This window comes from Boleophthalmus pectinirostris, unplaced genomic scaffold, assembly GCF_026225935.1.
Source record: "Boleophthalmus pectinirostris isolate CB_2022bp ecotype Guang Dong unplaced genomic scaffold, ASM2622593v1 HiC_scaffold_15, whole genome shotgun sequence".
Classification (NCBI taxonomy): domain Eukaryota; kingdom Metazoa; phylum Chordata; class Actinopteri; order Gobiiformes; family Gobiidae; genus Boleophthalmus; species Boleophthalmus pectinirostris.
The window spans coordinates 32,599,745-32,624,896 of record NW_026571070.1 but is presented as its reverse complement, the minus strand read 5'-3'; the positions used below and the strand labels follow the sequence as shown (position 1 = coordinate 32,624,896).

Here is a 25,152-nt window from a genome sequence, read left to right as displayed (position 1 = left end):
TCATAGAAATCTTTCTGCTGTCTGTTCCTTTTAGCTCAGTGCAGTTGGAGTGAGGAGTCTCGGTCTGCAGGAGTGCTTTTCAGTAGATGGGGTGGGAGTGGGACATGTTGTACTTGCAGCACAAACCTGTCTCTGATTTCGATCAATAGAGTTTAATGGGCGGTTTCCTTTCATTTTTCACGCTGCCGTGCGGGAAGTCGTCACCATCGACCCCTCTGAGCACGCCGTGCTTAATTCACTGCTCTTTTCCGGACTTTTCCTTTCACTTCCTCCTCTGTATCTGAATGTGTCTTGTCATCAGGAAATGGCTGTCATACAGAACATTGTTTTGTCTAATAATGTAGGTGTTTGCGGTCTTTTTTTTTGTCATTCAAGAGTTCTCGAGGTAAACGAATTGGAGAGATTTGTGTGAGTGTTTTAGACCACACACACACCATGCTTCTGCTATACTGTGCACCAGAGCAGAGTCAGTGTACAGTAATGCACATCTGAATGTATTTTACCTTTGTGGTTATAGATGAGGATATAAACTTAGAGTTTACTAGGGATGGGCTGATGTGATGGATTTTTTGAGCCTATACGATATCTGATGCAAATCTGATGCACTGGGACAATGTGGGAATGATGGACAATGGGGCAGTGCACAAAAAAAAAAAAAAATCAGCGTTAAATATTTTTTGGATAATTTTGGATAATTGACTGATACCTATGGGCCCGGTCAAGCAGAAGTAAACAGCAAGGCCAAAAATTCAAGTTAATGCATCTGATATAAAAATGGATTCAACAGATACTATATGTACTCTAGTTTATGAAACTGTTGACCTTTTTTCCGTACTATTTTTGGTTCTAAAGTTCCATACGTTTTAAACAGACCATGTATGAAACATGGAACAAAAACTATTTAACAAATTTCAAAGACCTGCAAATCATGTCAATAAATGGATGTATTTCATCATATCTTGTGTTATTCCATCTTTGAACTGTTGATGAAGGGACAGGATTTTTAAAAAAAAAATTATTTAATATGATAAAAATTTGCTTGGAAGGACTGACATATTTTATAGAAATAGTTTCCTTTCATTTTGAAGTAATATTAAAGTATTCAGAAGAAAAAAGTGACAAATGATGTAAAATCCTGCACCTTCTACTTGTTTGTACAATTTTCCTCCGTTACTTTTCCCTCCGTTACCATGACCTTTCTTAATAAAAAATCTCATGAGTCAAAAAGTAAGAGGTTTTTCAACCTAATCTTGTACCATATGGTAGAAAACTATATGAAGCAAATATTCAAACCAGTTTGTTAAGGATATGGAAGTGAGAACCAAGAGTTATCACTGTTTGGACTTATTGCCCAAAAAGTGCTGCATATTTCATTCCCTCCGTTACCGACATGAGTTTTTAAATTTTTGGTCAACAACTTGAAAGAATATCACAGGTTTAACTTGACCCTGTTGGAGTGTAACTCTTTCCTACATTCTGATACTTTACTTATTTCAATAGTCCCTCTAGTTTCTGAATAAGAGACATTTGAATGTCAAAAATCTGGCCGTTTCCCTCCGATACCACTTGGCCAGACCCATTGGTATTGGATAATTGACCAACACCTATATAAGTGTAATAATTAGGGATGCAAAAATATGGTTTTCCAATGATTCCATACGTATCCCGATAAATGAGTCACAATATCGATTCAATACTTTTGAAGATACACCAAAAAAATCTCATGTAATTTTTTCTGCAAATGAGTAAAATATAATAACAGTATGATATTAATGGAACATTACCGTATTTTCTGCACTATTAGGTGCTCTGGATTATAAGGCGCACTGTCATTAAATGGTCTATCTTTGAACTTTTTCACAAATAAACCACACTGGACTTTAAAGGAAACCCAACAGTGTGATGGGTGAGTGGTTTTGTTTGTTTGTGGCGTTCATGGTGACTCTGGGCTTTGTTCAGTTTTGGCGTGTAGGGAGGGTGCTGTCTGGGACCAACGGATTGTCGGCGTGTTCGCTGTGACTCAGTTGTTCAGTTGTGTCTAGAAGTGGCACATTGCACTCGCTTTTTTGGTTCGTTCCTCTGTTCCGTTCCTCGTCTGTGGGTGTTTTTCGCTGCACGGTCGCTGTCTGCTCCGTGTGTGTTTGTGTGCGCTGCGGGTGGTTTGGCTTTGTAGTTTACTGAAATCATGATGAGACACCCGAGAGCACGTCTAATACCAAGAAAATACAGTCTATACATTACATCATAGTAGATCTACTGTACAGCTGGAGTTTATATGTGAAATGTTTAGTTCATTTGGTTCAGTGATTCACAGCTCAGAATGTTTATTCAGTGAAAACAAGAACAGAGTTTCTCAGGCTGTTTTATATTGAACCAGTTGACTCTTCATACAGACTGTAGGGGAGTGACGCTATCAGACTGTTCCTTCTTTGATGATGATTTGATGGTTTATTTTCCTCCTGAGTCTCACTGCATTCACACGCTTGTGTCCACAGGTCTGCCCCAGCAGCAGAGTCAGTACGTAACTCCTCCCACTCTGCCTCGTACAGTCTGTGCTCTTACAGACACACTGCGTTCTCCCATCCTGTGTCTGGACACAAAAAGTCTGTTATATTACATAAAAACAGACCAATTTCTGAGTAAAACTTACGAGACAAGAAAAAAAAAAAGTCATGTCGTGGGTGCGTATTCGAGCACATTTGATTAAAGCCCATGTGACGCCAAAAGTGATTCTAAAGTATTTCTACGTTAATATCATTCCTGGGTCTATCAACGTAAAATAAAAAGTGAGTTAGTGTTAGTCCCTTTGGAGCTGTTTTCTTGGTGCATCTGAGGAGGACGCTGCGATAACTGTTTTCTTTTAAGACCAAAATAAATGACAACACAGAGGCACGGAGGGACGCATGTGTATCGACTCGTGTATTGAACAAACATGTGTATAGAATTGTGAGACCAGTATCAAACTATTCAAATATCGATGCATCCCTAGTAATAATCTGTATCGATATAGGCCCATGACAACACTGCAACAGAAATATTGTCCATTATTTCTCTGTATTCTGCCTCCCCGATCTCCAATGGGCGTGACAGGCGGATAAACCAGTCAGAGATACACATGGTCAGTTTATGTCCTCTAAATATTTTGAGTGACAGTGCAGGAGTAAAATAAGATATGGATTAGCTGTGAATGACACAGGAAATTTCAGAGGGGATGTCTTCTGCATTTGAGAGACACTTTGACCGTTTTAAGTCCCTCTGCATTTTCTAGCGCCTTCTTCTTTAATAGAACGTATGACTCTAACCTTGAAAATGTGTGCCGCTTAAGCTGGGAGTCGTAATAGTTTAGTCTGTGCGGGAGTCCTTTGCACACCGCACGATTTAGAGACCTCAGCCCGTCATTGTGGATGTCTCCCTCCCCTTCTGTCCTGATTACCACCTCCAGCCCAATCCTGCAGCAGATTACAGCCCAGAGGAGCCAGAGGAGGGACAAGTCATTATGGAGGCCGGCCAGGATGCCCCACTGCTCAGGGTCAGCCGCGGAGAACCGGAGAGGCAGCAGGAGCGCGGTCATTCCAATACTTTCCGCTTCAAACCAGCAAAAAGACGCCAACATCTGTTTTCCTCCGGGCCATTTAAATAGAAAAAGTCTCGTTCCATTATTAGCTTCACTTTACCAGCTCTGTGCCAGTGTGTGCCCGAGCGTGTGCCAGAGTGTGCCAGGAACAACTGTAAAACACATTCTCCGACACAAGCCTGAATATATTTGATTGTTGTTGTTGGCAAATCCACTTAAACCACATCCATATTGTTCTGTTGTTTAAGATAATACCACGAGGAAATAATGTGACAGACACGGGGATGGGCCTGACTGCACTTCACATCGAGGCTCCGAACAGTCCTGATTCTATTGTGTGTTAGCACATTACTCTTTCGCTGCACTATTGTTGGATTCAACAGTGTAACATAAAGAAAGTATGACGGTATTAAAGTATTAATGGTGTTAATACACAAAGAAAACAGAGATTTCCTCCTTGCCTAACTGTCTAGTGAGTTGAACCAAAACTTGTTATCAAAGGATACCCATTTACTGTACCGTGTTTTTCAGTACCCTAAAGTAGGACTAAACACTTAAACTCCCCCTGCAACCACATTTCAAAGAGCTGCTAAAGAGCTGTTAAACTGAACCAGTACCTTTTAGGGCTGAACGATTTAGAGAAAAAAATAAATAGTGATTTTTCTGGCAGATATTGCTATTTCGATTTCATCTAGGGATGTCCCGATCACTTTTTTTTGCCTCTGAGTCATTTGATTTTGAGTATCTGCCGATACCAAGTCTCGATCCGATACTTCTGTAAAACATTATGAAATGAACTAAGAGTAAAGATAAGATCCAGGATGTGTGCGGGATCAGATTGTGTTGATTTCATGTGTAGTATTTGGGCTGAACTTAGTGTGAAAAATGTCCAGTACTAATTGTATTAACTTTTCTAACCATGCATCATTGTTGAAAATCTTGACTTTTCACAGTTTGGTCTTGGAATGTGTAACTTTGTAAACTTAATGAACTGAACAAAACAGGAACCAGACCAGAACCAGATCAGACCTGAGACTCGACTCTGCACAATCTACACTTTGTATATTTGATATTATATGTTTGCATGTGCATTATATTTAAAACATTTAGACTCATCTATGATCCAAATAATACAAAATCTTACCAAATACAAATGAGATGACAGAAGCCCCCAGCCTCTCTCCCCTGCACCCACAGCGGATCGCACCGCAACATTGCTCCTACCGCTCAATAGACACTTCATGCCATTTTTTTCCCACCCTCCCCACCAAAAGAGCCAACTCTGTTGTGCAACATGCAAACAAAAAGCACCGTGCGATGACGCCATCGGACGTGCAGGTGTGAACACGGGCCACAGAACCACAGGTAACAGCACCCGAGCACGACACGGCCCAAAAGTCCCAGTGTAAGTGCACCTTAAGTACAACAGGCACTGGGATAGACTGTCACGCTGACTGGACGTCCCTGCGCAAATCCCGCGCGTCAGGAAAAAAAGCAAAAAAACAACAACTATTGTGTCCTGTGTGCGCTGTGTGTTATATACATATATTATTTATCCGATACCTGATTGGCACATTACTTCCGGGTCCAGATCGAGTCCACAGTCACGTGATCAGCGGGACAACCCTAACTTCATCTGTGATTTTTTTTTAATAGAGAAAAATCTCGCACCCCATCTTACTTGCTAATTGTGAGATTTATTAGGACAAACCTGCCGAAATCTAATATATGTGCGGAATTTTTCTCTATGTACTAGGGCTGCTCCCTCTCCTCCAACACACCTGTCTCAAGTAACTGATGTGCGAAGTTCTCATTCTTTTATATCCATGATTTTTTTCAAATCTAGTTTTAATACACATGAACATTTGCATGAATATCACAGAAACTTGCATCATACCAGAGACCTGCACCGACGATTTGATGCTGGACCATTTGTGCACATTTGTTTACGTTTTACAGAAACAAAACTGAAAAAAGCTCTTTCCTTGTGCGCTGATGCGGTTCAGCTTCTGTTGGACTCAGTGGAATATGAGTGTTCTTTCTGTGACAGAGGATGTGTTACTGATGGTGAGTCTGTTCTGTGCTTCTGTCGCGTTGGAGATGGTTCATGTTAAACTTTACATGGATGCAATGTTTAAATCCTATCCTCCTAGTGTTGTGGTGGTGAATTACTTAGCGGCACACAGACCTCGACACAGACTCATAAAGCAAAAACGATGGCGACAAAGGTGACGATGGCAGTGTGGGTTGAGTTGACGCAGAATTATACTTAATTGCAAAAAAAAGCAGCTCTGACGTTGCCAAAATTGTGTTGTCTGAGATGGCGATTTTTGCTCCAAAACGATAGATCGCTCAGCCCTAGTACCTCTGGACTAAAGTGGAGAGCGATGCTGCATTCATGTGATCTGAGAAACTCTGTGAAGCTACGTAATCATCAAACCGAGCGCCACAGTAACACACATTTGCATAACTTGATTCTTTCTGCTGATGTGCAAAAACACTCAGTTGTTGTGACACAGACTTATGTAATGGGATTTGTTGTTTCTTGTCGGCAAATTGTAAAACTATAAATTATTTAGGAAGTTTCTGCAAAGTTGTCTTGCTGAGAACTAAGCCTGTCGCGGTTAAATTGAATTTCCCTGCGGTAACTTTACACGCCTCACCCCCCACAGAGACCCATAATAAAGTGGAGTCGTACTTGAAATAAACAAAATAAAACAGGAGCCAGGCTTGAGTGACACTTCTGCAGACTACAAGTACCGTATTTTGCGCATTAAACGAAACACAACAGTTAGTCAGTCAAACTTTATTTAACGCGTTCACAATAACTCAACTTTGTTAAATTGTAACGTGTAAAAAAATACTGTCTGAGAGTGATAAATTGTTCATGTATTCACAATAAGTCATAATAGTTCAAACAATTGGATGATTCCGGCATCCATCACGCCAACATCCTTCTCGTCATTATCCGAGTCAGTGTGGTTACTGTTCCCTGGCAGTTCAGTGATGGTTCGGGTCTTGGTAAAAGCTCGGACCACAGTTGATACTGATCCTTAGCCCAGGCGTCCACGATCGGCACTCTCTCCCTGTCTCGCACTTTCACTTTATAACAGCCTTGAGTTTAAAGTGGGCGTTGTGAGCATGTCTCTTGACAGGTGCATTTTGATATTAAAAGGAATCACAGTATGTATTACTCCTGATGCTCCTGACTACGGGAGCAGTAATGCTGCAAGTGGAGCGGCTTTGTAGTTTACTAAAGTCGTACTAAGACACCAGTCTAAATTCATATATAAAGCTCTCTGGATTATAAGGCATGCAGTCGTTTTTGGATGAAATTAAAGGCTTTTAAGTGCGCCCTATAGTGCAGAAAATATGGTAGTTTTACAGACAGGTTACGAGGATATGTGCTATGTTCTGTTATAATGCTGTCGTATACTAAACTCATGTGGGACAGAGCTCTTGTGGACACTTTTCGACCTTGTGGGCAGAGCACAGGTTATTGAAAGCTGAGCCACATTTCACAGCGTCAGTTTTAACGCACAAAGCTCATAGATCCACGGTAAACATCCTCTGACATGGTGTTTCCTCTCTCACCACTGTCCTCCGATACATATTCTCAGTGTCTTCACAGCGTGGAGACTCATTAAAATGTGAAATGTGGTCATGACGGTCACTTGAACCCTTGTGCGGTGTGATTGATCCGTTTTCCCAGCGTCTTCTCTATTTTGAGGTTACCGTGACAGCCCTACTGAGCGCTTTATTAAATACAGCTGAAGTTTGGTTTAAATGTGTTTCATTTGTGAATTAAAACCATCAGGGATATAAAACAAAATCCCTCTGTGTTTGTCATCACGCTGTCCTCCAGTCCCAAACAGACATCTGTCACGGTCACGCTTCTGCATCAGCTTCTCATTTCAAATCCCGATCCAATTTGCCTGTTTTTCCATTATTCTGAGTCGGAGGTTGGATCTCCGAGTGAGAGGAGAAGGTCTGGAGGTGTAAGGAACAGTGTGACAGACTTCCGGTTATTGCGCAGGGCATATCGGGAAGGATTTTCCGAAAAAGTGAGCATCAAACCGCCATGTTTGTTTTCCCAGTGCGATGCGTCTGTTGTCAAGGCCGGTCTTCTCAAGTCTTTTTGAACCATATCACTTTTGTTTCTGGTTCTGATATTGTCATATTTTAGTTTTGGGATTCGGACATCGTAATTGTGTGGTTGTTGGATCCTAACAGTGGAAAACGGTTGGAGAAATTTGTTTGCGAACTCCATAAATGTAAAAGTGAATCAGATGTGTGTGACTGCAAACCTCCTTTCAAACTGTTTCCTTTCCCAACGGAATTGAAAAATAGTGAAAGACGAAGGCGATGGGCAGGATTGATCCACAGGAAGGACCAAAAAGGAAACCTTTGACTGCCTAAGAAATCATCCAGAGTTTGCAGCGAACATTTTTGGCGCTCCACATGCAAAACTTGAGAGTTCAGAAACACCAAGGCCAGTCCTGTGTGATGTCACATAGTACTTGCCATCGGAGGCTCAGTTTGGAGTTTAGTAGCAGAAGTTGATCTAGAGTTTAGTTCCACAACTCCCCCTCACACCACTCCGGCCGTTTATATAAGGGTAAACAAAAAGTAGCTGAGTAATGCTTTAATATTACCCACAATACTCCGCTCCACTGTTGTTTTGCCAGTTGCCTTCGAGCCTAAAGATTCAAATCATTTTTTCCTGTCCACTCCCCGGCTCTGGACGACGCATGCGAAGAATTTAATAAACCATGTGTGTTTGGAGCTGCCGTTTCAAACCTGATCTACTGTAGACGATTCCGTTTTCCCCGAGCACCAACCTCCACCTGATCACCGCTTCATTTTCATTACTACTACTACTGTTTTTTTTTTTTTTAGTTGTCTTTGTGAGGAGAAAATGTGTTTGAAAGTGAACTCTTGTGTGCGTTCGTAGAGAAGGATTGTGCCGCGCTGTGACCGACTCATGGGAAGTCGGTGACGTTCATCAACAGAGGACTGGAGAGGAAGGAGGGAGCAATACAGGAAGGGAGAGGTGAGTGAGGGGGAAGTGAGGGAGGAAGAGGAAAGGGAGGGGAAGAGGAGAGTCAGGGTCAAGTGAGGGAAGGGAGTAAAATGGGAGGGAGGAGGTGGAAGGAGAAGGAGAGGGAGGGAATGAGGAAAGAGGTGAGTCAAGGAGAGGGGAAGGAGGGAAAAGGAAGGGGGAGGCGATAAGGAAGGAAGTTAGGGGACAGAGGTGGGGAGTCAAAGGGAGGGATGGAGGAAGAGGGGGGAGTCGCTGGTAGAGGACAGAGGGAGGAGAGAGGGGGGTCGGGGGCAGAGGAGGGAGGGATGAATGAGGGAGGGATGATTGAAGGAGCAAAAGGAGGGATGAAGGAGCAACAGGAAAGAGGAGGGAGGGAGGGATGAATGAAGGAGCAACAGGAGGGAGGGAAGGATGAAGTAGCAACAGAAGGGAGGGAGAGAGGGATGAAAGAAGGAGCAACAGGAGGGAAGGAGGGATGAAGGAGCAACAGTATGGATGGAGGGAGGAATGAAGGAGCAACTGAGGAGAGAGGGATGAATGAAGGAGCAACAGAGGAGAGAGGGAGGGGTGAATGAATGAAGGAGCAACAGAGAAGGAAGGGAGGAATGCATGAAGGAACAACAGAGAATGGAGGGAGGGATGAATGAAGGAGCAACAGGAGGGAAGGAGGGATGAAGAAGCAACAGAGGAGAGAGGGAGGGAGGGATGAATGAAGGAGTAACAGGAGGGAGAGAGGGGAGTCAGTGGCGTCATGTCTCCTTTTTTCTTTCCTTGGAGAGAGAACCGAGGAGCAGAGAACAGGAGAGGAGAGAGAGGTAGAGGAAAGAGGAGCAGAGGAGAGAGAAGAGGAGAGAGAGGTAGGAGGAGACACAAACTGAGGATGAATGGGACAGACCTCATGTTTCCTTCTTCCTTCTGCAGTTTTTTCTGGGACACCACTTAACACGACAGATTTGATCGACAGCTGAAAAACGGAGGATCGAGGAGAAGGAATCGAGGAGAAGGAAGCGAGGATAGAGAAGCGAGACGCGGCTGTGGAGAGGTCAGTCAGAGGAAAGGGGAAGCGTTTAAGCAGACTGTAAGAGGAAGTGAGGAGTGTTCATCCAGACGGCTCCTCCTGCGTGTGGAATGCAGTCTGACTCATGTCAACTCAATGACAATTAAGATCATTAACACTTAATCAGTCTAAACTACACAAGAAGAATGGTTTATGATGTTTGAGTTTATTTTGACAAATTAGAGAAACAGATTTATTGATTAGCTCTCTAATTGTTAGAGCTGCAGTGTGTCTGACCTTCTGGGTGTGGACTTTTATGATCGCCGCATAAAGAAGGATAAACAAGGATAAACAAGGATAAAGTTCTTGAAGTGACAAGTTAAGAGGAGGGTTTAATTTTTGGCAATTACCCATTAGAGTCTGGGCTCCTGTGTTGTTATAATACCACAACTTCAGATTCTATTGTGCTACTAAATAAAAGGCTTTAGACCGGACCTGGGCTTTGTAAAACTCCTGAGGCACATTTGTTTGACTCTGACCGGCCCGTTTAAGCTCATTTGGAATTACAAAATAAACATATTTTATCGTTTTACCGCATCCATGGACTAAAGCTGTATTACTTTTATTACGCTATTTGCTTTTATAACCTCTATTTAGAGGTGTTTTTTTTATTTTAATGACTTTTTTTGTTGGGCAGCCTCACTTTTTCATTGTTTAGTCATAACATAAACTCTTCCCAGTCTGAGCAGCTCTTTAAAACTGATATTTACTGCTTTTTATAAAGAAATACAGTTAATATTATGCAGAATTGAGTTAAGCATTTTGGCCTTCACAATATTTTCTGTTTCTTTTGTGGCCCCATGAAAAAAATAAATAAAAATTGCCCACTCCTGCTTTAGACAATAGAATTTTGCACACAGCATAGTACACAATCCCTTATAGTACATTCTTAAACGTTATCATGTGGTTGAGATACCTAGGGATGTTAGGACAAGACTAGGACAAGATTTCATGCTGGTGCCAGATCTCGCGAGACAAAATTGCCACAAGTTCGTGCACACATGAGAAAAATCATCTCATGAGATTTTTTCCCTCCTGAATTTACCTTTGGCTTGGACAGAAAGAGTTAAGAGCTTTTCTTCTTTTAACTGGAAACCGGAAACATAAGAGCATCTCACCTATTTTTGCCTCTCTCCATTGGCTCCCAGTGTCTTTTAGAGTCGATTTTAAACTACTTTTATTTACTTTTAAATATTTGCCCAGCCTCGCGCCCTCCTACCTCACTGACCTGATCCACCCTTACGCCCCCTCTCGCACTCACAGGTCAGTAGATCAGCTCCAGCTCCAAACTCTAAACTTGAGCTTCATGGAGAGCGTGTGTTGCCATTAGAGATTAGACAGGTGGAGTCTGTACCTGTTTTTAAATCACTCCTACAAACACACTTTTTCACTGACTTTTAACAAGTGAGATATACATTTCTTGTTGTTGAGTAATTTATTGTTTTCTATATTTTTTAGTAGTTGTATTGTGTTTGTGTTGTGTTTGTGTTGTACTGTGATTTTCCTTGTCGTCGTATTTGTGTACAGCACTTTGGCCAGCTGTAAAGTTTTTAAAGGGCCCATCTCATGCAAAATAACTCTTCACATTGTATCTTCTGCACATAAACAAGCACAATTTGGGTTTTGGAACATCCATTACACAATAGTTATGAAATCTTACTGATTTCTTGGAGACAGTCACAGACCAGGAACTATGAAAGACTGACTATTGCTCCTCCCCCCACCCGTCCTGAGAAAGCACAGGCTCCGCCCTCCAAACGTGACATAGGCGACGAGTGAGCCGCCCTTCCTCCGCCCAGCTCAGGGAGGGAGGGGGAGACAGGCGTGCACCCTGATAGTGGTAGGAATAAACTTTTATTGATCATGGAGATACAGCGCGTTCAGCCGCATGTGTTGGACCCGGAATCGGACGAGGACTTTGAGGAGCACGAAGCTCAAGCACCGCGTCCACATCAGCTGAACATTACTGATTGGTAAAGTACTAATAAACACTAGTAGATAAACTTATTATATCGTGTTCACTTCAGTGGAGAACAATGAGCTTATACTGTCGCTTTTGTTTAGGTGTTCATGTGGGAATTGTCAGCTGATGTGGGGTGGAGGCGGTGGAGCAGGGAAAGGAGGGCAGGTGTGAAGCACTTTCTGCTACTTCAAACGCGTCATAGGTGCAGCTGCCACGTCATCGTTGTAGCAGCTTTAGTTCATTGTCACATGGGAGGGTGGCAGAAATACGCTGCAATTTGTAAAAAAAAAAAACAAAAACACCAAATCAATCTATAAACCACTTTGGCGACAACTAAAAGGTCCACACATCACTCTTAGAAGGTAGAAAGCTCTGAAAAGTTGATTTTGCATGAGAAGGGCTCTTTAAAGTGCTTTATAAATAATGTTGGTAAGGTAAGAGCTGGTATGATTTAAGAAGCTGTAGTTCAAAAAAGCAGTATACAATAAGTACTAAAATATTACATAGAATAAAAATAGTGAAGCCACAATAGGCTGTATTCACACTTACCAGAAGACGTTGGAAACATGCAGAGGACGACTTCTGGTGTAGTCCCCGACACTGGGCATGTGATAAAACCGTGGATTCAGCAGCAGCAGCGTCTTTACAACCTGTTAAAGTTTTCCATGAGGGATGGGACTCTAATCGCAACTTCAGTGTCACTCACAGACAGCTGGTTGGAACTGTTGACCTGCCGAACATAACGGAATGCTACAATCACTTTTTTTTTTTTAATAAGACAAATTACAAATGGATAGGCAGTTTATAAAAGGAAAAACAAAAGGATACCATGACATCTAGATGAAGAAAACCGCACCATTTTCTCAGTTTTCCCAGATTTTGTCAGTTACTATTGGCAACAGAGTCAAAAGAAAGTCATCATCCACGTTTCCAAACGTCTGCCGGTTTGTGACGTAAGCCTGAATAGAGCCTATTGTGAAACGGATTACACTACATTATTACTATTATTTATTACTTATTATGTCAAAATCTCGTCTTGTCTCCCGTTCTTATGGACCCAGTCTCGTGGTGTGCCTCATCTCGTGAAAATTGTGTTTCGACACCAACACTAACAGGAAAGGTCAAATATTCTTCTGTCAGTATACTTGTCCATATGAGTGTCAAGTTTTGGTTTGTGATACTTTTAACAACCATACCAGTGAGTAGATCAGGTTCCAGCCTCCCAAAGTGATAGGTGGTGTTTATGTCCGCACTTGAGAGGCGCTCGCCCGTGTGCTCTCAGCTCTGGAGCTCTGTGCTGGAAAACCTTTTCATATCCATTGACCTGTGTGGAGCCTGTCCTCACACGCACACGCAGCACGCACACACATTTACATGTCTAATAGTCTGCACTGCACTCACTCGGGACGGTTCATTCATCTTATTTGTAAGCGTGGGACGAGACGAGACACAACACGAGATTGAGTAGACAAGACCAGATTTGTACATAATTTGTAATAAATAGGTAGTGCTGTCCAGTTCACAATTTTGCCTTCTCTATTTTTATTTATTTTATGTAAGCAATAATTGTAGTATTGCTTTTTGGAACTACAGTTGATCATATATAGCTCAGTAGCTCTTAACTCTTTTTCTGTCCAAGCCAAAGGTAAATTCAGATGGAAAAAAAGATCTCTACTTATTTGTCTCATGTGCCTAGATTTTTCTCCACTCATTTAATACTTGGTCAAGAATCAGAATACACTAGACGGTTTGCAAGAACCCTGGAAGTTGTAGACCGCGCACTGGCCAATCAGCACAGAGCTGTGAAGCCATGACGTCAAACTCGTTGCGCCTGTCTGGGTCCCTTTTGTGGAACAGCACAACAGTAAATAAAGCGTCGAGATGGATGTAGACGAAGACAGACATTCTGTGTTGCCAACGATTCCCGAGATCGAGGATTTAAAGCTGGAACAAAGAGAATGTTTGGTAAAATTTATCAAGGGGAAAGACGTTATTGTCCTTCTTCCTACGGGAGCGATTGGTTGAATAAAAAAAGTACCCGCCTACCAAAGCGAGCGAACGAATCCTAATGCTGCGAGGTCACATGCTTTCCACGAAGTGAAACCGGCTGATGAATCAGGCTAAGGGGCCACATGTTACATTAAGGGGCCAAGTACATGGTACATCCAATCACACAAATGATTAATTCAGTATGGTGCAAATACAAGCATAGATGGTAAAAAAAAAAGAAAGCCCTCCACAGGTCTGTTTCTTCTCCCATTAAGTTGTATTGATGCAATAGATCTGCTGCTGCCAAGAGTTTGGGGGTGGAATTGCATCAGTGATTATTAAATTCTCCGGGTTGCTCTTTTTGTGAGTTGATTAACAGAGTGGAGACACATCAGGGCCAGAACCGCCCCTGGTCAAGTTTAGGGCTGCAAAACAAATCACAATCTACTGGAAATAGCAATTTGAATGGCCACAATTAGCATATCGCAACAAGAGCAATTTTTATTTTTACTCCCCTAATTTTCTCCACAAACAACAAAAACCCCAGTCTTATTCTGCATAAAAACTGCCAACCCTGTCGTTTAGATCTGTGATTCTGAAATGTGATTCTTGTGTTCATTTGTCAGTTCAGATTTCAGTCTTTTCATCAATTCTTGTAGACACGTTTAAAATATGAGCTTCCTGTCACAGTAGTGAGTAGATCAGGTTCACAGATCTAGAGGCTGACTGGCTCACACACACTGAGCAGTTTTTGAATTTTTTTGTTTTTTGAGCTCAGTTTTTAACATATCTTAAGGTTTTAACCAACTAAGAAGTGCAACGTGTTAACACAAACATAAATTGCAAATCTTTTCACCATTGCAATGCAGTTGTTTCCCTGAATCTGAGCCCTATTTGAAATTATTTGGTTATTAGTGAAAAAAATATTTTAAAAAAATAAATAAATATTGCAGAATTTGTGACACTATTTATGATTATTCTCTGTGTCGACACCCTCACTTCCCCATTTCAACGTTTATTTGGTTCATGATGTATCTAAAGGAGATGTACAATAGAAATAATAGTTTGTCTTGTTGACGAACTGAAAAAAATAATAGCTGACTGGTCGACTGTTTAAGTACTTAAGTAGTATATTAGTGGCAGCCGTAGTAGTGGGTGGTCAGAAGTAAAGGGTGCTAAATGCAGAATCATTAGTATTGGACGTACGGCTGTGTGTGAGGCGGGTCATTGTAAACGTGTCCAGAGGCTGCTGCTCTGTGTGTGTGTGTATCCTTGTGTGTGTGTCCTTGTGTGTCCGTGTGTGTGTGTGTGTCCGTGTGTGTCTGTGCGTGAGTGCATGTGTGAGTTCACTGTGGTGTGTAATTTAGTGTGCACAGGCTGACAGCACACAGCTCGTCAATAAAGAGGTCAGACCTGCACACTGACCTGGTCACCTCCATTAACCCTGAGAGACAGCTCATTTAGACTGAGGATCACTGGCTCTGCTCATGAGACCGAGACTAGGACTGGGACAAGATCTCACCAGACAAAATAGCCACAACATCGTGCACACATGAGAAAAATAGTTCACCTTTGGCTTGGACAGAAAATGAGTTAAGAGCTTGTACAAATTAAGAAGCTCCAATTCCAAAACGCAGTATGCAAAGACCAATAAAGTACAACTTTAAATAAATACAAATTGTGAAGTCAAAATTGTGAAATGGATTGCACAACGTTATTGTTATTTATTACAAATTATGTCAAAATCTCATCTTGTCTCGTTCTCGTGGACCCAATGTCGTGGTGTGTCTCGTCTCTTGAAAATTGTGTCTCGTCCCATCCCTAATAAATACAGATGTTGATAAAAAGTACCATTTATTTAATTGATCACACAGCAATTACAGTTGTCAGTTCTCAAAAAAGTCCCCCTATACTCATTATGATATTTCAATAGTCCAAAATATGCTTCACCATGACTGTAAATGTCTTGGTTGTGGTTTAAATGTCTCACAAAATTTTAAATATGTACCTTTTTAGACAATGAATAGACTCATATAAAAACATATATTTTCATTTTGTTGTATTTTCATTTTTGCGCTCAAAGAGAGTAAAAAGCATGGGTCATTAGTGTGAGCGGGCTTGCATCTCCACAAATCTGTCTTATTTGTTGTGGAGGAGGACCTCTTCCTGTTTGCTTCCCTCGAAATGTTTTTCTCTTGGTTTGATTTTAACGTTCTATTTCCAGTGAATCATGCAGGTGACTCCAGCAGGCTGCACAGTGTTGTAGGGACATATCGGTGTATTGGTGACATTGGGGTGATTTTCACACTGTTACTAGTAAAAGTGCAGAATTATCACTTTATACCCTTGTTTGAAAGATGAAAACAATGAAATAAAGTCATAGTGTGATCTGCTCTCTTCGTAGCCTTTTTATTCAACATGAAAAAACTCTAAAGCAAACATTACGATTAGGGATGCGCAAAAATATTGAAACACTGATATAAGAGTAGTTTCTGGTATATTTTACTAAATAATTTTGTTACAGCTACAGTTTTGTTGCTTGTTTAGAGGAAGGAAACTCATTTATGCATTATTCATTTGACATTTTCACTGTTTTGATTATGGAAGATAATTTGTTCCATCAGATTTTGAATTTCTCACTTTGAATTTTTTAAATCTGAACAAACATGTTTGAATTATTTTCATTCTGAATTTTAGTTGCTGAAATTTTAAGTATACTTTTTCAATATGTTTCCAATAAAAAAAATAAATAATAAATCACCTTTTAAATATTTAGCACAGATATTTTTAAGCCCTCAAATTTAAAAGTCAAAATTCAGATTGTAAAATACGCTGTGTAAAATTTCACAACAAAGATTCACGATGCAAAGGCAGAAGCAATCGATCCTGTGTGAACGAGAAGGACAGAGGCTGTTTCCTATTGGCCGCTCTCATTTGTGGGTGGGGTTTGAGGTTTTGATGAGTCAAATTTTGACCAATCAGATCGCTTCACGGCACCATTTCCTCCTTGTTACTAACTTAGATCGATCACTTTTGGCTTCCTTTCGATTCCTTAGGTCTCGGCATCTTGGATCTTTCCTGCAAATTTTTTTCACTGCGAATTTTACACTCTTGAATTTGAGGGCTTCAGTATATTTGTGCTGAATATTTAAAAGGTGACATTTTTATTTAAAATTTTAAACAATCTGAAAATGTACGCATAAAATTTCAGCAACTAAAATTCAGAATAAAAATAATTCAAACGTGTTTTTTCAGAGTTAAAAAATTCAATGTAAGAAATTCAGCTGCATTTAAAATTCAAAATCTGATGAAGCTAATTATCTTCCATAGTTTTGACAGTTAAAATATTTGTTTCATATTCACTTTGAACAAGAAGTGGTTTAACAAAGACTTTTAGTTTGACAGTCACAATGTAGCCTTTATTTTTTACTTAACCGTATTGAATCGATTTGAAATGTATCGTATTGAATCGTATCGAATCGAAAGCTCACTGTATCGAGATATTTATCGTATCGAGTTATGTATTGTATTGACAACTTCTGAATGATACCCAGCTCTTTTTGCGATATAAGCAAATCTTTTGATACTTCTTCATCTCCACTTGGTACGATTGTGGTTTGTCTTCCAGTGTTTGTTGTGTATTTTCTTTGTTTATGTGTAATGAAGCGTCCAGGTATGTTTAGGAATCCATTAGTCCATCTTCTCATTACAGCTGCATTATTCATGACAGCTGCTCTGAGGTCTTTAGAACTTTTGGACTGTCCAGTTGTCTGTTGTTGTCTGTGGAAAAGCTGTAGGAGCGTTGGTTCATCTGTGGGTAGATTGTGGATGTTCAAATCTTAAAATCACGTGTTAAGTAAACGAAATGAATGATTAAAGGTATTGATGTGAGAGAGAGCGAGTGACGGCGACGCAGAGGGAGGTTGCGTGACAATGGAGGATTGAATGAATGGACGGGGGATGGAAAGAGGGAAAGAGGAGAGGGGGAGAATAGGATTTTGACTTACAGAGCACCGGCCGCTCGTCGTAATCCCTTCAGCACCGCAGCAGCTGGAGCGCGGACACAGCAGAGACGAAGAGGAGGAGGAGGAAGAGGAGAGAGAAGAGGAACAGAGGAGGAAGGAGAAGAGAAGAGAGAGGAGGTGAGGAGAGGAAGACAAGAAAGGGGTAGGAGAGTGGAGGAGAGAGAAGAGGAGCAAAGGAGGGAGAAGAGAGGGGCAGGACATAGGAGCAGAGGAAGAGGAGGATAGAGAAACAAAGAAGAGGAAGAAAAGCAGAGGGGCAAGAGAGGAGCAGAGGAGGAGAAGGAGAGGAAGACAGAAGACAGCCAAAGGAGGAAGGAGAGGGGAAGGAGAGGAATAGGAGAAGAGAGGAAAGGCAAGAAGAGGAGAATCGAGAAGAGGGAAAAGAAGGAAGAAGTGGAGGAGGAGAGAGAAGAAGAGCAGAGGAGGAAGAAGAGGGGAAGGACAGGAAGAGGAGAAGAGAGAGGATGAGAAGAGGAGCAGAGGAAGAGGTGGAGGAGGAGGGGTAGAGAAGAAGAGAGGGGTAGGAGAGAGGAGCAGGGTATGAGGAGGGGAGAGGAAGAAAGAAGATGACCACAGGAGAAAGAAGATGGGAAGGAGAGGAAGAGGAGAAGAAGGGGGAAGGAGAGATGAGAAGAGGAGGAGGAGGAGAAATAAGGTGGAGAGAAGAAATTAGGGGAGAAGCAGAGGAAGTGAGAGGAGGAAATAGTAGCGAGGAAGAGTAGAGTAGTGGAGTAGATGGCCGGACAGTCCCAAGAGTCCAGAGTTCTTTTTGCATCTAATTTTAATGTGACTTGTTATCAGCTTTCCCCGGTCACACACTATCACTGTGACGCATGACTCTTGTAACGATTCTACTTTTACGGCCGCTGTTGTCTGTTTATTTAGAGCTTTTTTTCTGTTGGGACGTGTAGGAGGTGAGAGCACAATGACAAACTGTAGTCAGCACTGTCCTGGACTGACCCCACGATGCTGCTGCAGCCTGTTGTCTCTCCCGCAGTGTCCTTATCAACAACAATCTGGCTTTTGCAGTGGACTATAAACAAAAATATGGTTTATCGTGATTAAAAGAGTAGATTATAATCATTCGTGGGACATTTGATATCATCGTGGACAAAGAGAATCAACATAAACCATCAGTGCGTGCAGAAAACATACTTCTCCATCATGTTTTCTTCTACATCATTGTTTTCACTTTCGCTTTCAACAAAATACAACACTATAAGAGTTGTTTACATATGGAACCTGTTCATAATATTCAAATGATCATTCTTCATATCTATAACATTTTTTACTTTGATAAATATCGTGATATAATCGTTAATTGCAATTATTTGATCATGAAAATCCTAACACCAAATGTCTTTATTGTCCCATGCCTATTGCAGTGGAGGAAGAAGTACTTAATTGTGCTACTTAAGTAAAAGTACAGATACCAGATCCAAAAAATACTCAAGTAAAAGTAAAAGTATCACATGAAAAAACTTGAGTTGAGTTTAAAACTGTACTTAAGGAGTAAAAAGTATTTCACGCAAATCTAAGGAAGCTTCAAATGTACCGATTTTGTGCTGAATTTTGTTCAACAGAATCATGGCGAGGAGAAAATTCAGACGTTTCTCAGCTCATCCAAGCTGATTCTTCAGTTCTGGTCAGATGCTGGTGGACACTTCCTTATATCTGTCTGCAGGGAGGAGCGAACTACACTGAAACTACACTGAAACTAACACACACACTTGTTTACAGTTTCTGTTGGTTAGTTCAGCCTATTGACCTGTACAGGGTGTGGGGTCTATTTAACAGAACAATTCATGGCCATAATGGAACCTCCACACCTCTGGACCTGACCTGACTACACCTGTTTTCTGTTGTTTGTTTTGATTTAGTTTTGAGGATGGAGTTGTAAATAGGAGATAGATGGTGTCTGAGTTCATTTCTGTTTAAAGAAGGATTCTCTTTCTTAACAAAAATGGCTTCTTTCACTCTCCTCTCAAACCAATTCTTTTCTCTGGCTAAAATCTGTACCTCACTGTCCTCAAATGAGTGACCCGTGGCTTTTAAGTGGAGATGTACAGCAGACTGAGGTCCACTGCTGCTCTCTCATCTGTGTTGGTACTAGGGATGGGCATTCGATGAAATTTTCTTAATCGATCGTCGGAAGAATTAACGATCGATTATCGATTAATCATTAATGTTTTTATATTAAAATGATCATCATTATTATTACTATCTGCACTACTAATCTGCATAAATAAATTCAACTTTACGACATATAAACCGTAACCACTCTAGAGCCACATCAGTCCGTTTGACATTATAATGTGTTTAATTCAGTTTTGTTCAACTCTCACAGAAACAAAACTTAAAACCTCATCGCTAATTTGCATAAACTAAGTGAAGATTAAACTACAGCTCTTGTGTCGCTGATGCGGTCAACTTCTGTCGGATTAAAAGACATGACTCAGGTGAATACAGGTTAGTGTGACCAGATTTGTGTTTGTCAAAACCAGGACACTGTACGGGGGGAGGGAGGTGGGGACTCGTCATCAACATTGCACGACTCTCACCTGACAAGACCTTTTCCCACTGGACACCGAAACATATGTGCTGCTTTGTACACTGTGCACATGGACTCACACTTGTCCCGAATGCAACGGAAAGCGTGGAATTTCTTGTACAAGTCATCGTTAAATACACATTTGTGCTTCGGTACGCTGCAGACTGACTGTTTGTGTCTCGCTCCTTCTGAGTGCAGAGACACATGTACTGACCCCTGTTTGGTCACACTACACACAGCAACCTACATTTGGTTTGTCGATTAAAATGAACGTAATCGATGAAATTCTTAATGATCAATTATCAATTAATCGATTAATCATGCCCATCCCTAGTTGGTACATCCTCTTGTGAAGTAGCTGTTTAGTTTCTCCAGTGCAGTGTTCACTGGAGTCTTCACTGTACTGAATGGAGTAGACCACATTGCTTTGTTTGTGGCTCTGTGTTTTGTCCTTTGGGTTGGACCAGTCTCTGTCTTAGAGTGTTCGTAGGTTTGACATAGACCGGGATCTCATATTTTTCAGAAACACCAGCCATGTAAGGAATAGTTACCCCCTTTCTCCTGGGTTCTGATTCTCTGTTGTCCTGTTTTTTAGTTTTCTTGGTTTTGTTAAATGCCCATTTTTGGATATCCGCACACAGAGAATCAGTTAAATTAAATTGTTTCCCAGCTGTCTTTATTTGTATATTTTTCTTTGCTCAAACTGCAAATGTGTTAAAAATAAACCCTTTTCAGCATTTCCAGCAGTTCTCAGACAAAAAAATATATATACTTTTTCAATCCTGCTCAAAAATGTAATGGAATAGAAAACGGATACCAACTGTACAGTACTTTTAGGGATGGGACAAGACACAATTTCCACAAGACAAGACAAGATATGAGATTGGGTCCATAAGAACAACACAAGACAAGAGTTTAAACATAATTCCTATACATTTCACAGTTCAGTTTCCAATTTTTCCCTCGCAATTTTTTTATTTATTTGATTTCACAGTTTTGTCTCTATCCTAGTACTGTTTTTTGGAACTATAAGAGATGTAACTCACCAACATGTCACCCTTTTAGTCCAACCCAAATGTAAACATATGGACAATAAGATAATTTTTCTCTTGTGTGCACGATCTTGCGTAAATGTTTATCTCACGAGGTCTTGTCCCATCTGTATTTTGACTTTGTTACATTCCGCTGGCTGTTGTACGGTGTGAAGGTGTCTGAGAAACAATGGATCATCTGTTTTGAGTTGTTTTTTATTTGCTGTCTGTTTCAAAGGAGAATGTCAATCAAAAAGTCCAAGAGAAGAGTAAAAATAATTCAGAGTTTGCACTAAAAATATGATAAGACGTGATGTTTTTCCAGTGTTATTACATGCAATCGTTATTAAAGAAAATGAAAGTTGTCAGACACTGGTAAGACAAACAGGGAGTGGCAGTAGCTTTGGTTGAGAGTTTGACCTCTGATTTGTAGGTCGCTGGTTCAGTTCCCACTCCTGACATGAACATCATTGGCGGTAGAGCGGTCACAGTTCTCATTGGTGAACATTGTGTGTGTTCATGGTCTACGGGTGAGTGGTTCCTTGATGTTAAGTGCTTTCAGGGACCATTTACCATTTTACCATTACAGATAGAAGCAGCTCCTGTCTGTCTGCTGTCTGCGTTATAAAAAGTTTTTATCGTCTGCAAACCACGAAGTTACACCGGTGCACTGTTAGCATGCTAGCTGTTGGTACCAATTGCATGACATCCAAACTTGAGTCTCTCTAGTCTCTCAAAGTTATGAAAAGTGCGCATATAAACCCATTGTGGAGCTGAACTTTGAACTACCACTGCAAACTGCAAAAAAATTATCTAGTGTTTGTCAGTTTTTCAAATTTAAAGACACCAATTAAAGGTGTAACTTTTTGGTTAGGGGTCCGTCACCTGCTTGTTTCTGTGGAGATGTCATTGCTGTGCCTGTTATTTTCCACGGTGTGACATTAAACAGCTTTACCTTACATTTATTCCATTACAGGAGGTTATTCTGCTAAAAAAAAAGTACCTAGAGAAACGGGCATTCTGACTGAGCAGGGTCGCCTCTCCACAGATCTGACTTGTGACTGGGTATGTGCAAAACTGTTGAAACACTGATATCTTACTGTATCATCACATTAAACAATATCAATATCGTGGGCTGCTGTATCAGTATATCACCAAGAGTATTTTTTGGTATATTTTACAATATTATTTAGTTGCAGCGTTATAATTTTGTTGCTTGTTTAGTGGAAGGAAACTCGTTTATGTGTCACGTAGCTGCTGTGGCGTAAGAGGAATGTTGTGGCAAAGGGGCGAGGAAAGGCAGGGGACGTGGTGGCAGGAATCGTGCCCACAAGGTAGGCAAAATATTCGCCGGGCCATTGTATAACGGCGACGCTTCTTCCGAGGTGTGCCGTAAAAACTGTAAATTATAGTCATACTAGTTAAAAACTTTTAGCACCGTATTTTCCCAGTTTTTCTGAGCAAGATTTTTGTAAGGAAGGAATGTCTGTTAAGTGATTGAAACAAATAAACGCCCAGGCTATTATTTGGTATTTTACAGTATTCACTGTTTTGATGAGTAAAATGGGCGTGTTTCATATTCAGTTTGCACAAGAAGTCATTTAACAAAGACTTTTAGTATCACAGCTATAATTTAGTCTTTATTCTTTATTGATCCGTATCATCATGAACAAAGATAACCGCCATAAACCACCAGAGCGTGCAGAAAACATACCTCTTCATGATGTTTTCTTCTAGATCATTGTTTTCACTTTCACTAACAAAATACAACACTATAAGAGTTGTTTAAATGTGGACCATGTTCATAATATTCAAATTATCATTAGTCATATCCGTAACATGTTTAACTTTCATAAATATCGTGATATAACATTAATTGCTATTATTAATTATTTTGACCATAAAATTCATGACATAAAATTTCTATCGAACCAAATCAATTTGAAATATATCGTATCAAATCGAAAGTACACTGTATCGAGGTATGTATCGTATCTGCAACTTCTTAATGATACCCAGCTCTACCTGTAACTTGGTCTGATTTGGTCTCCATGGAGATAGAAAGGTTTAATGTCATATTGTGGAACACTCCAGAAAAGGCAATAATATCTCCATGGAAAAAGCGTTTGACAGACCCTCCACCAGAAAAGTTACACAACACACCTTTTATATTTAGCAATCAGAAATAGCTTCTTAAGTAACTTCTTCAGGCTCCCACGGGCTCCTCGTGTGTGTTAGCCGATCTGGGTGGTAGGTGGCGGCCCGGCGCGGTGTTTACAGTGAGGATTAATGGGTGACATGTACATGGGAGATAGCGCACACTTTTCACCTGCTCTTGTAAATGAGCGCCGTGGGTGTGTTCGGACGCTGTGAAAATGCCTGAGCTCACACTCCATTATTCACCACTGTCACCTGATCCTGCATGACTCAGGACACACAGAAGAATTACTGAAGGACGCACTTTTCACACCAACAAAGTCTAGATTTACTGACAACTGCACAAATCCAGTTTTGACTAAACCTGTAACTGGACATTATCTGTGGAGTTTAATTTCAGAGTGGCTTTCTTTTTCAGGTCCCTGTGTAACTTTTCTGTCTCTATGGAGGTGTTGTTGCTTTGCCAAAATGACATAACAAAATGTAACTTACCCTGAGTAGGTGCTGTGACCAGGCTGAGTTACAGGTCAGATCTGTGGAGAGGTGTCCCTGCTCAAAGCTACCATAAGATGTATTTTTTTTAGCAACTGAAGTCATGTAATTTATCATGTAATTGATAATTGCAGTGGTCATTTGGAGCTTGCATGTTGGTTAAGGGTTATACTTTTTATTTCAAACATCAGTTCTACTTTGATTATTGGGCTAAGGGTGAAAAGACGTCCCTATTTCCTTGGGACAGTCCCAGTTTTGAGCCTTGTATCCCCTGTCCCAGGAGATTTATACAAAACCACTGATTTGTCCCAGTTTTATACAACAAATGTCCCAGTTAGGGGTATGCTAAAATATTGAAATATCGATACATCTTATTGCTTAATGTGATCATACAGTATCAATATCATGCTGCTGTGTAACGCCAATAATATTTTTTGGTTAGGGTTAGGGTTACATTTGACATTTTCACCCTTTTTGATAATTAAAATGTTTGTGTTTCATATGAACTTTGCACGAGAAGTCGTTTAACAAAGACTTTTAGTATCACAGCCATGATTTAGCCTTTATTTTTATTGAACCACATTATATTGATTTGAAATATATCATATTGAATTGTATCATATCAACAGTGCACTGGATCGAGATATGTATTGTATTGTGGCCTGTGTATTGAGGTGTGTATCATATTGGCAACTTCTTAATGATACCCAGCACTAGTCCCATTTGTCCCTATTTTTGACCAATTTGATTCCTGACGACAGTAAAGAGGCATAAATTGTCATTTGTTTAGGTAAAATACAGAAAACCTGCTTAAAAACGACCAAAACACAAAGAAAATGTGACTATACTGATTCACATGTTAGTCATAAATAAGTCATAAATGGGCTGAGTGCATTCATTTTGTTCTTAATTATGCACACATTTCAGTTTTATTATTCCCAGCCACCACAAACCGGGGGTGTTTTTGATTGCGAAGTTTTTGATTTTGAAAATCTGGTCGCCCTATCTTTACAGCAACATAATTTGCCAGATGGATTCTCTTTGTGTTGTATCCGTCACATAATATAATGGGAGTGGTCTTGCCCAAGGACGCAACAACAGTGTAAATAGTTGTATAATATCATGAGGGGAAAGTTTAAATGGAGACAGAATGACATGCACTAATAGAATGGACCGCTGGGAGTCAAAACAATATGGTGCAGATAAATGTGTTCCCACTACATTGTATTTTCAGCCTTGACCTGTGACTGAGACTTCCTCTGACCTCCC

General features: G+C 40.6%; 1 protein-coding gene across 8 annotated transcripts in view; it reads left to right on the top strand.

Annotated features, from left to right (window-relative positions):
- LOC110165553 (microtubule-associated protein 4) overlaps positions 1–25,152 on the top strand; it is a 171,525-nt gene that overhangs the window by 3,685 nt on the left and 142,688 nt on the right. The window contains exons 2-4 of one of the 8 annotated variants that reach the window (XM_055150706.1): positions 8,529–8,627; positions 9,396–9,475; positions 9,540–9,660. The exons of 5 other annotated variants lie outside the window; for them this stretch is intronic. The gene's annotated coding sequence lies outside the window, so the exon portion shown is untranslated. The remainder of the gene's footprint in view (positions 1–8,528; positions 8,628–9,395; positions 9,476–9,539; positions 9,661–25,152) is intronic. 2 more of the 8 variants (XM_055150705.1, XM_055150707.1) reach the window with 2 other exon arrangements.